Source organism: Equus caballus, chromosome 5 (genome assembly GCF_041296265.1).
Source record: "Equus caballus isolate H_3958 breed thoroughbred chromosome 5, TB-T2T, whole genome shotgun sequence".
Taxonomy (NCBI): Eukaryota; Metazoa; Chordata; class Mammalia; order Perissodactyla; family Equidae; genus Equus; species Equus caballus.
This window is the reverse complement of record NC_091688.1, coordinates 46822966-46837881: the sequence shown is the minus strand read 5'-3', so window position 1 is coordinate 46837881 and position 14916 is coordinate 46822966. Positions and strand designations below refer to the sequence as shown.

The 14916-nt window shown below is 44.6% G+C and overlaps 1 non-coding gene across 1 annotated transcript; it reads right to left on the bottom strand.

Moving 5' to 3' along the window:
- Positions 1-1575: 1575 nt before the first annotated feature.
- TRNAN-GUU (transfer RNA asparagine (anticodon GUU)) lies at positions 1576-1649 on the bottom strand. The gene has a single exon. It is a non-coding gene; the product is annotated as a tRNA-Asn (tRNA).
- Positions 1650-14916: the final 13267 nt, after the last annotated feature.

Sequence of the window (14916 nt, the reverse complement as noted above, 5' to 3'; positions counted from 1 at the left end):
GACAAATGTCTGTTGTTTAAGCCACCCAGTCTTTGGCATTTTGTTATAACAACCTAAGCTAGGACATGACCCAAACCTGTGAAATGGTCAAAATGAGACTTTACTCTAGGCAAATCTATTTGTGAATGCATCCTCTGTTTCTACTTTCTGTGAGAAGTTTTCTTTAGCTACTTGTCCACCTCAGCTCACCAGACAAGGTTTTCTAGCAAATATCGCATACCAGCATAGACCATACAATTCCTCAAGAGCAATAGAATGACCACTGTTATTCAGTTCCCCCAAATAAAGTCCTGAGAATGCAATCTCTCCTCTTGTTGCCACAGAAAATAAGAAAAGATCCATTGTGTAAAGTCTCAGTCTGATGAAAAATTTAAAAGTCTCCCCTTTCTAATTTTTATTTGACTCAAAATCAACCATGAAGGTGCCACTCTGGAGGGTGAGTTCCGGGTTCTTCAGCAGCAGAAGCCTGGGCTCTCTGTCACAGGAACACTGGGAACAGCACCTCTACAGTCAAGTGAATCCGACCTTGTAAACTACTTCCCCAGAAGTCCCAGGGCTCAGGAGAACAAGGGAGACCTGCACAGCCCCAGCCTCTCACCTACAGAATTCAGAGCGACGTGTGAAACCAACAAGTAATAACATTCACCAAGCAAAAGATGGGTTTGTACTGCTATTAATGTCAGACAGGATTGCCAAGAAAAGAGCATTCTCTGAGAATGTGGGAATATGACTAGGTACAACTTCTTTGGAGGGTAATTAGTCAGGAATTAGCAAAGTTAGAAATGCACAAATACTTTCATCAGGCAAGTCCACTTCCAGGACTCTATTTTAGGAAAATTCTAGCACAAGTGAGAAGGATATTTGGATAAGGATGTTCTCTGAAGAACCATTTATAGTTCTAATAAACATTAGAACCAATGTCATGCCCACCAACTGAAGAAGGTTTAAACATATAATGATCCATCCATACCATAAAAGGATATGCAGGTGTATAAAAGGACGAGGTAAATAATGAAAATGGTGATGAGATGCCACTGAAAAGAATTATAGCAGCTAATGTTTAATGAGCATTTATTAAGTCTTCAAATGCTTTATGTGCATATCTCATTCAAATTTAGATTAACCCATGAAGGAAGTACTCCTATTTGCCCACTTTTATAGACGAAGAAACTGAGGCACAGAAAATTCAATAACTTCTTGGAAGTCACGTGGTGGAAGAACCAACATTTCCACCCAGAACTTGAGGCTTCACTACAAGTGAAGACTGAGGTTTTGTTGTTCTCCTTTCTTGGGATTTTCAGGTTCCAGGCTGAGAAGTTGTAAAAACTCAGCTTCAGGAAGCGAGAGAATCTGTGCAGTGGCTCTGGGATAAGTGAGCTCTGAAGCCGCAGTCGGGGGCTCTATTGGAAAAATTCCTTCTCTTAGGCACTTTTACGGAACTTGAGTCTTCGGGCAGCATATTTCGGAGTCTGATTTAAAGCGGATAGAGGTCCAGAAGTCTCTGAGGATAAGGTCGGTAACAGGTAATCTAAAATAGCAAGTAGCTGGAAAGGATTCCGGTAAAGTAAAACATACCGTCCCTGGGTGGGCTCGAACCACCAACCTTTCGGTTAACAGCCGAACGCGCTAACCGATTGCGCCACAGAGACACGGAAATTTTGGTTCCTAAACTTTTTCCTGGTCCCAGAAATTGCTTTTCAGCCTCTGGCTGGGGCCGTCCTCAGATTCTCGCATTCCAAAAACCAGGAACGCAGGAGACGCTGAGGCTCAGAGTTGTGTCATTGGGCACGTTTGGACATTCATACCCGGCCAGAGTCAGCTGGCGGACTCTGACGGCCGAACGCCACATCTACGGCCTTGTCTCCTGGCTCGAGGTGACAACGTCTCTGGCTGAAGTCATCCGCTTTCCCATTCTTAGCTCCCGTCACCCGTCGCGCTCACAGCAAGTCCTGCAGGACCCGGGGGGCGCGCGTGCGAAGGACACGAACCGGCTGTGCCCCCGCCGCGCTGCCCGCTCTCGATGCTTCTGGATGTGGACTCCACCGGGCGGGACCTGGGAATTGCTCGCGATGCAGCCCGTCCCCCAGAGCAGGGCCTGGCACCTAGTAGGCGCCCAATTAATGCTCGGTGAAGGAATGCATTCCGCCGCAGGGTTCTAGGGGAACCAAGAATTCCAGCGTGGGCTTTAAGCATTTAGTCCCATTAGGAACTGTGGAATGGGAAGACGGGAAAGGTTTCTCGTACAGGCGCGCTTTTGTTCCCGGAGCTGATTCAGATCACTGCAAAGGCCCTGACTTTGGACACGTGCGCACCGTGGCTGAACTGAGCTCCCCGCCGTGGACGCCCACGCAGCCTCAGCCTGGGGTCGTCTGTCCTGGGGGTGGGGGTGGCGGTGGGGGTGGGAAAGCTGAAGAAGAGGAGAAGAAAGCGAGTTGGGGCGGGGGGCAGCCTGGTGAGGGGTGGGGAGAGAGCGAGCGAGCGCTCTGGCTACTAAAGAAAAAGGCCAACAGAAAACGGAAAATGCCTATTTTCGTTAAATAGCTTCGATCACCCTCCCCCTGCCCCCTCTGTCGGTCAAAGTGAAGACCGTGATCGTGTACGGTTGATGGTTTTGAATCCGAATGACGGATGTTCATCTTTGAAATGCTTAGTTAAAGACAGCAACGCCTCGAGATGTCACCCTTAAGACCTGACGACTTCTCGAGTCCAGATCTCGGAGCAGGTGGGCGAGGGGCCCGCGGCCCCGCGCTGTGGGGAGCCCACAATCCCTGCTCACCGCACGAGGGGAGGAAACGTAACAAACGGTCACCCCGGGGGCTCTCCGACTCCGTCCCAGCCCTCCTGGGACGTCAGAGTAACCTTAATATCATTACCGGAGCAAATTGAGTAATGCTGACTGTTTAATAAAAGTAGGACAATGACAACTGTAGATTTAATTCCATATAAATATGACTGAAAGCCCACTATAATTTTGTAGCCATTTGCGGGCCACCTTGAAACATGCACTCGGATTTTTTTTTCTCAATAGTAAACTTAGTTAATACTTTATTAATGTGCGTGTTCCTTTGTCTCAATTTCTTATTTCCCCAACAGGCCCCAGAGGAGAGGCGGAGAACGCGCAGGGCTGAGGCGCAGAAAGTGCGCTTGGCGCCGCGTGAACTTTCACTTGTGCACCCACGATTGTCGAAGAAAGTTGGAAAATTTCAGTAACAGGACTAAGGAGGTGGATCCGTGGTAAGTCTTGGTGGGACCTCTTGGGATGGATTGAAAAAGACCCTTCTATCCTGGTCATCGAAGTCTGGAGTTGCGTCTGGGCGGAAACGAGCACTAGGAGAGGCTGTTCTCAAAGGCCCGGGGAGGGCGGAGTCGCTCCCTCAGCCCGACGCTACCTCCGCGCAGCAATTTCTATTCGCTACCCTGGGCCCCTCCTTGATCTCAGAAGTAGGACGATTAAAGGCCTGCCGCGTGATTTAGCGTCGCTCAGCCCCGGGCGGGAGGAAATCCATCAAACTCTTTATAAACTTATTTTCTCATCAGCAACGCGCCGAGGTTGCCTTCGGTCTTGGCTCAGATATTTTACATTTGGGCAACTGATCCCAAACTGCAACGGAGAAGAGAAGCTCATGGCTTTGTCTCATCCTGCTAGCTCGGCTTGTAGCGCTCACGACTTTTAATTTCAAAGTCTCGAGCATCGCCCAGAGTCCAGCGCGTTTTACTTGATTCTCTTCTAATTGAGTACCCGCCGTTGCCGGGCTCTACGGATCCCCGAGGCGGCCACGAGGGGGCGCGTGGTCCTTCCTCTTGGAACCCTGCTCCCAGGAATCATTACTTTTTCTGTTTGGATAGTAAAGAGAAATGATGTCCAGTAGTTTCAATTGCTCTGAGACTGGCGGAACCCGAGATTTCTTATTTTTCACCACCCCAACTCTAGGATCTTCTTTGGTCGAGGCACAGGAGATTGGTTGTGTAAGCTCAGTTGCCCTGCTTGGGTGCTACCTCATTCTCTCTGCTCTCAGACTGCTCTCAGACTCACAAACACAACTGGCTTTGAAAGCAATTGATTTCCTTTGTAATTTTAAATGTTCTATCCTACTCATTAAAAGCCTTATTCTGAGAAGGGTGTGCAGGTTTCAGCACATCACCAGAGGAATCCTCAGGAGAAGAAATGTTAACAACTTCACAAACGGAGGAGGAGGCAGTGGTACCGGGACATGCCGGTGGGGAAGAGCATGGGAAGGAAGATTCAGAGGGAAGAGCAATGGAATTGAGAGGAGGAAGAAGAAAGAGATGGATTGCCAGGACTGGTCCCCAGTAATGACAGCTTGTCTCTCTGGGTCTCCCCTCCCAATCTTTGTCTTTCAAGGCAGCACCAGGACCAGTATTGACCCTTTACAGATGGCCTTTTGCTAATCCTCTCTTTTATGGTCCTAGGAGGGTCTGTAGGGGAAGCAAAACTTTACCTCCACCCTCGAGGGTCTCCAGGTGAGCCTGAGAATTAGACTGACATGAGACAGATTAACAGAAGAGCATACAGATTTTTACATGTGCTTGGGAGCTCCAATAGGAAAATGAAGTGTTTATACAATAGGTTGAACCAAGAAAGGCAATTGTGGAAAAGTGAAATATATGGGAAGATTAAAGGAAGATACAAGTTCTTTTAACAAGATCTGTTTGTACAGATTTCTGTCAGCCTTGACTTCCTGACAAGAATGTTCCTTTCCTTCTGGTATAGGAAAAGCATCTTTCAAATGGGATTTTTGGGTTTTTTTTGCAGGGAAGGATTCACCTTGAGCTAATATCTGTTGCCAATCTTCCTCTTTTAAAAAATTTCTTGCCAAAGCCCCAGTGCATGATTGTATATTCTAGTTGTAAGTCCTTCTAGTTCTTCTATGTGAGCCACCGCCACAACATGGCAACTGACAGATAGGTGGTGTGGTTCTGCAAGCCAGAAATGAACCCTGGGTTACCAAAGCCATGAAAGTGGGGAGCTTTAACCACTAGGCCTTCAGGGCTGGCTCTCAAATGGGAGTTTTATCTCCTGCTTTCAGAAAGAAGAGGGGAATTCAGACTGTCCTTTCACCTGCTGTTTTCCAAGTGCCTTTAGCTCAAAATAATCCTTGTGCCAAAGTGGCATATTTTGATGTGGTATATTCTGCCACTCTTCAAGTCAAAGCATTGGAATATGCCGAGAGAACAGGATACTCAGCACAGATCTCCTTGTGGTGCTGGGGGGGTTGGGAGGGGCACCATGCTGAGAGTAAATTTAGCAGTCTCAGATCATTCTTAATATTTGCTAATAAAGTAAAAACAAAATCCTTGGTCCAGGTCATTTGTAAATGTGGAAAACATTGTTCAAATTATTTAGAAATCAGTAACCTATGTGATTAAACCTTCATTTTAAAGATATTGACAAGAATTCAGGACTTTCACCTACAGCTATAACATAGTCATGCCACCAGATTAGTCATCTTGCCTTAAACAAAAAAATAGACAAAATATTTGAAGCACCTGTTTATGGACACTGGACAGAAGCAGTGCAACTCTGTGATTCCCTGAGAGAGGATTGGGGAAATGGCCTGACAGTGCTACAGCAAGTTGGAGTCCCAAGAGAGCATGGTCTTCACACTGAGCTGAGAAGGCAGAGATCAGAATTACAGCAACTGAAGCAACTGGAATCTGCAGAGCAGAGCACAGAAGAGGAGAAAACAGTTTAGAGGCCAGTTGTGAGAAATCCATATTGGGTCCCCCTCAGGTCATTTGCTAAGTGTTGGGTGCTCATGTGCTGAGAGCCAACACCCAAGGCTTCCAAGATGACAGATGCTACAGGATGGAAAAGAGAACAGATCAGTGCTGGCAACATTGGAATTCAGACCTTGTTAACAACTCTTTACCACCCTGAGCATTCAGCTGATACTCCAGAAACACTCTGTTTTAGGAGTAAAGACCACACTCTAGGGTAAGGCTTACTCTTGACCCTCCCTAAAATAGTTACAACTAAGCCCTGTTAAGATTAGCAGAGGAGACAGGGTTTGGAGGTTGAGACACACCAAGTTAGAGAGCCTTGGGAAATACCTTGGACTTTCCACAGATCCGCCTAAACAAACCATAAATCCAGTCCTACACAAGTTCAAGGTCATTGGCTAGAAATCAAAGTGCTTACTAGAACAAATATTGATACTCTTCAGAGGAACATATCAGAATCTGGAGTCTCTACAGTGTATCATTCAAAGTGTCCAGTAAACAATAAAAAATATTAGATATGCAAAGAAACAGAAAAATGTGACTCATTCAATTCATTTTCAAGAAAAATACAGCAGTCAAGAGAAACCAATTCTAAGATATCCCAGATGTTGGATTTAGCAGACTTTAAATATATATACACATGAAATTAAAGGAAAACACAATGTCATTGAGTGTTCTGATAGAGAATGTCACAGAGAAATGGAAAGTATAAAAAAGAACCGAGTAGAAATTCTAGGACTGCCCAGTGGGCCCATGAACAAAGTGGCCTGACAACAGGGATGCAGACTGTGCAAGGTTTCAGTTATATGGGTCCCACTCACCATGGCTAATCTGACTATAACCACTACTGAGTGCCCTGTAGGGGAGAACATTTGCCACCCCAAAACGTGCCACTCTAGCATGTGAATTTTTTCGAGCTAAAAACAATCAAGGCCCAAAAGACTCAGGAAGAACCTTTGACCTTCCCCCTAAGTGCCTAAAAAGAATTTAGGTACAGGGCATATTCCTGGAATAGAGCTATCACCAGAGATATCTACAAAGAATATGGGCTAAGTGTGGTGGGGAAGACTCAGCAGGGCCTAAAGTAAAGATTAGAGTCTTCTCTGTGTCCCATTGTCTCTGCATGGCCCAACAAACACTTGTTTACTAAACATTTGGTTTTCCATCTCCATGTGAATTGCCTTCCTCCTCTTTAAGTCCCAAACCACTGGCCCCAACATCCACTTTTGTCTTTAGTTGAAAATGGTATTTAAGGTGAGGGCTTCAGCCATTTTGGCGAGTTACTCAGTTTTCCTCTGTCTCTCCCATGTATATGTGTTATTAAACTTCTGTTTGTTTTTTTCCTGTTAATCTGTCTCATGTCAATTTAATCCTTAGATCAGCCAGAAGAACCTAGAAGGGTAGAGGAAAATTTCTTCCTCCCCTACAGTCCAAACAACCAGCAGAAGAGAACAATTCAGCTCCTGATATGACAGCAGTCCTCAGTAGAGGAGGGGGAATATATCAGCCAGCCACAGGATGGCAGGTTGATCACACAGGACCTTTGCATCATGGCAGGGCAGTATTTTGTTCTCACTGGAATAGACACTCATGCTTATTAAGGCTTTGCCTTCTCTGCCTGCAATGGTTCTCCTAAAACAACCATCTGTGTAGACTTTCAGAAGTCCATATTCTGAAATCCATATCACAGAATTCCATACAGCATTACTTCTGACCAAGAACTCATTTGACCGTTGCCCTGGGCTCACACTCACTGGTCTTATCCTGAAGTAGCTAGCCTGATGGTGGGCTAGGGCTTATTCTTCTCACCACAACCCTGAAGCCAATGAGAGTGGTTCCTCTCACTATTACCCCTAGTGATACACTAGTGAACATTTTGCTTCCCACCCACCCCTGTAACTTTGGGCTCTACTAATCTAGAAGTCTTAATTCCAAGAGAGAACTGCTTCCACCAGGAGATGGCCAAAATGATTGGTCCTGACCACTAAGGGGGAACTGGATTGCCCCTACACAATGGAGGTAAGGAGGAGCATGTGAGGAACACAGGAAAGCTCTTGGGTGACTCCTTGGTACTCACCACACCCTGTGATTAAAAGTCAATGGGGGGGGGGGCCAGGCCCCGTGGCTGAGTGGTTAAGGCCATGTCCTCCTCTTTGGCAGCCCAGGGTTTCGCCGGTTCGGATCCTGGGCGCAGACATGGCACCGCTCATCAAGCCACACTGAGGCGGCATCCCACATGCCACAACTAGAAGGACCCACAACTAAAAATACACAACTAAGTACCAGGGGGCTTTGGGGAGAAAAAGGAAAAATAAAATCTTAAAAAAAAAATAAGTCAATGGGAAACTACAACCCAATCCAGGCAAGACTGAAAATTGTCTAGACCCTTTGAGAATGAAGGCTTAGATCACTCTACCTGGCAGGAAAGCAGCGTTGAGCTGTGGTGCTTGCTGAGGGCAAAGGAAGTAGGGAATGGGTAGTGAGTGAACACAATAGTCATAAATACCAGTGACAGTTGCAGAAGTGAGGACTATAATAATTATGAGTATTTCTTCCTTATTTTGATATGAATATTTTTGTGTATGTATTAACCAGTATTTTTCCCTTTTCCTCTTCCATCCCACTACCAGCTAACATAAGATGTGTTGATAGCAGTTAACTTTTAATCTCAGTATTTAAGTTACAGGATATCAAAGGGGGAGTGAATGTGACTCAGCCAGAAGAGGAATTATCATCATACAAAGACAAGGGATTTTATCTTCTTTTGGGGAAAGGGTTGGCATGTTTTGTTTGAGGAAAGCATGATTTTGTTGTTGTCTTTATTTGAAAGTTAAGAATGGTTTTAAGAGGAGGAGGAGTATATGGATGCCAAGTCCACAAGAGGTGGGCTGTGGTGGGTTTGTGTCAGTTTTGTTAAGCTGGAAGCTTAACAATTTCTCAGAATTCCCATCCCCGCATAGTTCTGGGTTAGCCTGGGCCACAGGAGACATTTGCTGAGATTTGGAAGGTGGAAATGGAAGTGGCTGCCGTATTCTTTTGGACACTGGGAAGGGCAGGGGAGGGCACCAGCATTGTTACAGCTCACAGTGTATTTATCTACTGGCTTATTTTATGGGCAGGCGCCAGCAGGCAGGCTTGCAGCAACTACAGCTTCTGCTGGATCTCTTCCCACTGCTTCTTCATACTTAGGCATTTGATTGTTTAGTCAGTGGGACTCTCCTATCTTTAAGGTTGGGAGTTTGGTGGCAGTGAGAAACTGAGGCAGGTTCTAGTTCTTCCTTTCTTGTGGGTTTCACTCTCCATTTTTGTTCTTGCAAGCATGGACAGAGAAACACAGCAAGGGGTTTGATGCTATTAGGCACATCCTAGGATCCTTCTGGGACACCCCTTCTAAGGAACCAAATTTGGAAGCTCTAAAGGAATACAGGAAACAGGTAAAACAAAAATGAAACCAAGATTCAAGAAAATTGTCAATTTTCGCCTTGCACTATGAGGTGAACAAGTGCACACCATAGCCCTCCCACCCAGCAGAGGAACAAACGTTCCAGCGAGGCCCGTAGTAAAAAGCAAGGCCCTGTGTAAGAACTGGATTTTCGAGTTGTGCGAACACACATTAGTGTTCACTGACGGTGAAAAATGAGTGGAAAAATAAGTGCCGTGCAAAGACGGTAAAGCGAATCCGAAACAGCCCCCGGCTGCTTTCCGGTGGCTGTCTGTTGTTTAAACTAGGTATCACGAAACACGTTCGTCTCCCTTAACAACCGTTTCCATAAAAGGAAAAAAAAAACAGCTATAAAGAATGACCCAATAAGCTCCTAACTCAGCTGCTTAAATCTTTCACCGGGGAAGGTACGACGAGTGTGAGAGTAGACGTCTTGCCGTGGTATGATAAACCCCTCCCCCCAAGAAAAAGAAAAACAAACCCCGGGAACAACCCCCAGTAACACAACCAAAAAAAATCAAACCAACCCGCGCTTAAAAGATACTAGAAATTGTCACGGGGAGAACATTAAACAGCGCTGAGGCTAAAAAAACGAGCTTCCATAAAGACCGCGTTTCTTACACAGAACCCAAAAGCCAGCGAAGCTTTTGCCGGCCCACTACAACTTCATAGGCCTCACACTGTACACATACGGTCACTTTGCTCCCGCGCCTCCCTAGCCTTTCCACACCGCTAGCACACGCAGTTTCAAGCAACAGCCCTGAAATCGCTCCCACAGCACGGAGGACCATATAGTGTTTAAGAGCAGATAGCGAAAGAGCAGCCCCTGCGCTGACGTATCTGCATAGGACACGCCCTATCCGTGACGTCACGACAACAGCCCTTCCCTCCAGCCCCCGCCCCGCCCTGGTTCTCTCCACCCTCCTTCCTCCCACCCCAACCCTTTGGGGCGGCCCGCGCTGCTTCTTAACCCTTGCCCTGCCGAGCGCCTGTCTGGCGGGCCCCTGAAGCCGTGCGCCTTTCTTGACATAATGGCTTTCCGTTACCGCTGAAACCGGTTCCTTTCAAATCCACTTATCTTTGTGTTGTAGCGCTGTGTGTGTGTCTATTAAAACGCATTAAGCATCACGACTGCCAGCGAAACCTGTTCCGTTCTTGAAAGTTCAATTTGGTTCATCGAAAATTTCATTCATGTTGCTTTCAATCTTCAGGTGTAGAAAAGTGTTTTGGATTTTTTTTCCTATTCCCTTTCTGGGACGCGTGTGATGGTGAACAAATAATCAGGACCCTCTCCGCGGTCAACAGGCGAAACTAGCAAGCAAGCCGCATAGGCTTAGAGTCAGTGCAAAATCTAGGCTGTACGGTGAGGCGGCCTTGGAGGTCATCTTAAGCCTGTGTCAGCATGACCTTGCAACCCTTCATCTCATGACCGAAGACTCCAGCGGGAAAAGATCTGCAACCAGAAGAGAGAAAGGGAACCTGGCTCTCATACCCTCTAGCTACATTTTTAGGTTCAGGAGATAATTCTGTTGCTGCAAATAATCCATAACCAATCTATAAATCAAAATTGGGGTGAGTTTATTATGAGCCACAGTGAGGATTATTGATGCGGGGTCGGTGAGCCGAGGAGTCAAAAGAAAGATTTCTTAGACTCTCAAGATCTGGCAGTAGTGCTCTTTTATTTAGAGAATAGTGTGGAATAGCATGGGGACAGGACCCATGGGCAGGCAGAGCTCCTGCTGCTGCCCCGAGTTGAGGGTTAGGGCTAATTTTATAAGGCATGGGTACGTGACTTATTTTTACTGGAAAAAAAGAAAAGATGATGTAAAAAGTCATTAAATGATTTCAGTGCAGATGGGGTCTGGTTATTGTGCGGTCATATAACTTTAGATACGAATCTGGCCATATAGATCGGCATGTAGGTGAGGATGCCCTGAGCTTCTCTCCCTGGGGCGGTCCTAATTCATACCATAAAAAAGTCCACTGGGTCGTATAGTTTGGCATGTAGGCCAGGTCACCTTGGGCTTCTCTAGCTGGGGCAGCCTTAATCCACATCAATTATAACCCAGGAAGGCCTTAGAACGAGTTGTGGAGAAGCATGGGTTTCAGCACAGTCTTATATCTTTTTAGAACAAAGAACATACGTTAAACCCACCATACAGTCCCATCCAAATTTCAAAGAGGTATTCAGTTGCAAATTAGCAGGTCAGCATGACTCTGATGTCAGGAAAGGGACTAATCCAGGCATTACCAATAGGGTGTAGGAAGGGAAGTATGCATTCTTATTTTAAGAGAGTGCATTCTTTACTTTAATGGATAAGCAGATGTACAGTGTGTTTGATAGGCCATCAGTCAGACTTTTTAGTTCAAGCAGATTCGGGGTTGAATTCGAATAGTTACCCCATATATCTCATTATGTGAAAATGTCCTGTCAATTCGTACTTGCCTCCCTCCACACATATATGACATCAACATTCCAGGATATATAAGCAAGAAATTCTTATTTTATAATCTAGAGAAACACCAGATGTACCCTGCCACGGACGAACAGATACCCCTTTGGCATATATGACTCTTGATGAATAAGTCCCTTTCTGTGTGTATATACTGCCTTGTAAAAAGGCATATACACTGTACTCAGATCTGCAGACCTTGGAGTGGTTCCTTCAGGATACTCTGTTGAGGTGTTTCCGGGCTGGAGTCCTCACCCTTGGTTATTGAATAAACTCAGGTAACTTTTATCAAGATTCTTTAGTACAGTCGACGTTATTCGTCTTTGGACCTCCTGGCCTTATTTGTTTTACTAGTCCACTTTCCTGAACTGAATGCCTGTTTTTACTTCCTTGCTCTTTGGTTTCTGGGAAATGTTCCTGACATTATCCTCCAACTCATTTTTTTTTCGTTTCGACTATTATGGCTTTACTATCCAAGTATTATGGTTTTCTCTAAGTGTTCCTCTTTTTCTTGTAACCAGTTCGTTTCACATTTTCATTATCTCTGAGACTATTAACTATAGGGTGTTTTGTTGTTGCTTTAAAATTTCTCCTGTAGAAAAACATTTTGTGTTTCCAAGGAGAACTATGCATCTTCTACTGCACACCCTTCCAGGTTATTGGATTCTAGCTCTGCTCATTGACTTTGAGCTTTTTAATAATCTTTGGACATTGTAGATTAATGATGGATATGTAAATTTGTCCTTCCTGGTAGTTAACATAGTTTAGTTCCTCCCTCCAGAGACTGAAAGAATTCTTTCAGTCTCTATTTGCAATTCATCTCTACAGTCCTTTACTCCCAAGTGACTTACTTTGTGTTGTTCTGACTCTTCCTTTAAACAGATTTTAACATCCATTTGCTACCCTCTATCTTATGAGTAAAATACATTCTTTAGCACGTGTTCATTGCTTTAACTATGGGAATCATGATTTTACCTTTTTATGAAAATTATTTTTTAAAACATCTCCTTGCATATGTTTCAAGAAAGTTTTCTCTTTCGTATCACATTCGTGCTGGATATTCTCTGCTCTTCCAGATTCCCTCTCTACCTTTCTCCCCTGATCTGTGTGCCTGAGGCTGACCCCCACAGCCAGCATTTCCTGGTCTTCCTTGCCCTGTGGATCCAGGTGGTTGCATCCAATGCAAGGAGATCAGAGAGGAGGGGAGAGAGGTCAGGGTATTTTTAAAGCCCCCAGCAACCTCCCTGGCAGGCCTCAGTTTGGCATCACTCATTGATTCCTCCTCCAAAGACCATGGTCCTGTCCAGTGATCCTCTCTAAGATTACAGGTCTCCTTGGGCCTGGGAACTACTCCTTTCTCTTCCTATTGCTGTGGACTGAATTGTATCCCCCTAAAATTCATATATTGAGGCCCTACCCTCCAATGTAATAGTATTTGTCGATAGGGCCTTTGGGAGGTGATTAGGGTTAGATGAGGTCATAAGGGTGGGGCACTCATGATGGGATTAATGTCCTTATAAGAGACACCAGAGAAATTCCTCTCCCCCTGCTCCTGCCCCTTGAAAGGGGATCGGAGTGTGCCATTCCAAAATGTGCCACTTTGGCATGTGGATTGTTTTGAGTTGAAGGTAGCCAGAACCCAGCAGACTCAGGAAAAACTTACCTCTCCCTTAACTGCTTAAGAGAATTTAGACAGGTGGTCTGTACCAGAAAGAGAACTATTACCAAAGATAACTTTTTTCTATTTAATTGTTTTATTGAGGTCATATTGGTTTATAACATTGTCTAAATTTCAGGTGTAGATTGTTTCAGCTTCTTTATAGACTGCATTGTGTTCACCACCAATAGTATAGTTTTTATCTGCCACCATACATATATGCCCCTTTACACCCTTCACCCTACCCTTTTCTGCTCTGGTCAACACCAATCTGTTCTCCTTATCTATGTGTTTGTTTGCTTGTTTGTCTTCCACATATGAGTGAAATCATATGATGTTTGTCTTTCTCTGTCTGACTTGTTTTGCTTAGCATAATACCCTCAAGGTCCATCCATGTTGTTGCAAATGAAGATTTCATCTTTTTTTATGGCTGAGTAGTAATCCATTATATATATATAATAGATATATATTATATTTATCTCTCACATATTCTCTATCCATTCAACCACTGATGGGCACTTGGGTTGCTTCCACGTCTTAGCTATTGTGAATAATGCTGTGATGGACATATGGATGCAAATATCTTTTTGAATTAGTACTTTCATCTTCTTTGGATAAATACCCAGAAGTGGAATAACTGGATGATGTGTTATTTCTATTTTTAGTTTTTTGAGGAATCTCCATATTGCTTTCCATGGTGGCTGTACCAGTTTGCATTCCCACCTGCAGTGTATGAGGGTTCTCTTTTCTTCACATCCTCTCCAACAGTTGTTATTTCTTGTCTTTTTAATAATAGCCATTCTGACGGGTGTGAGGTGATACCTCATTGTAGTTTTGATTTGCCTTTCCCTAATAATTAGTGATGTTGAACATCTTTTTATGTGCCTGCTGACCGTAAGTATATCTTCTTTGGAAAAATGTCTGTTCATATCCTCTGCCCATTTTTTGGTTAAGTTGTTCCTGTTACTGCACAAAATTGGGGTTCACTTGCCTGATATGCATACATGGCCAATTAATGATGGCATCAGCTTTATTCTGCAATATTGACCTGCAGGGAGATGTGGTTGTGTGCCCTCAGATCTGTCTCCCTGATTCAGGATTTGGGGTGAAATTTAAGAGGTTAGAGAGAACAGGCTGGTATGTGGAAATGTTGGCAGGACAGGTTTTGGTGGGTGGGCTTTGAGCATTTATGGTAAGGCTTTAAAGATTTATGACAGAGTTCTAAACATTTATGATGAGGCGGGGAAGGAATTTTAACATTTATGATGAGGTTCGAACATTTTATGATAGGGTTCTAAACATTTTTTATGAGGTGGGGAAGGACTTTTAACACCAGATCTCCCTGAATGAGGGACTCCTCGGTTCTGATAAAGAATCCAACTTTTGAGTTCCAGTTATGTCCTAGTCCTTGAGTTCCATGGGAAGGTGGTGTCTTTGGTGTCATTTCAGGTCAAGATTTCCTTTTCTGTGCATGCTCTGGCTACATGACTTTGGTGATTTTCTGAAAAGCATTTCTTAATTGCTCTGTTGATAAGAGTTGAGGTCAGTTGAACTGGTTGCAGAGGGTGAGCAGTTAGATTCATTTGTTTGTTATTGAGTTGTATGAGTTCTTTATATATGTT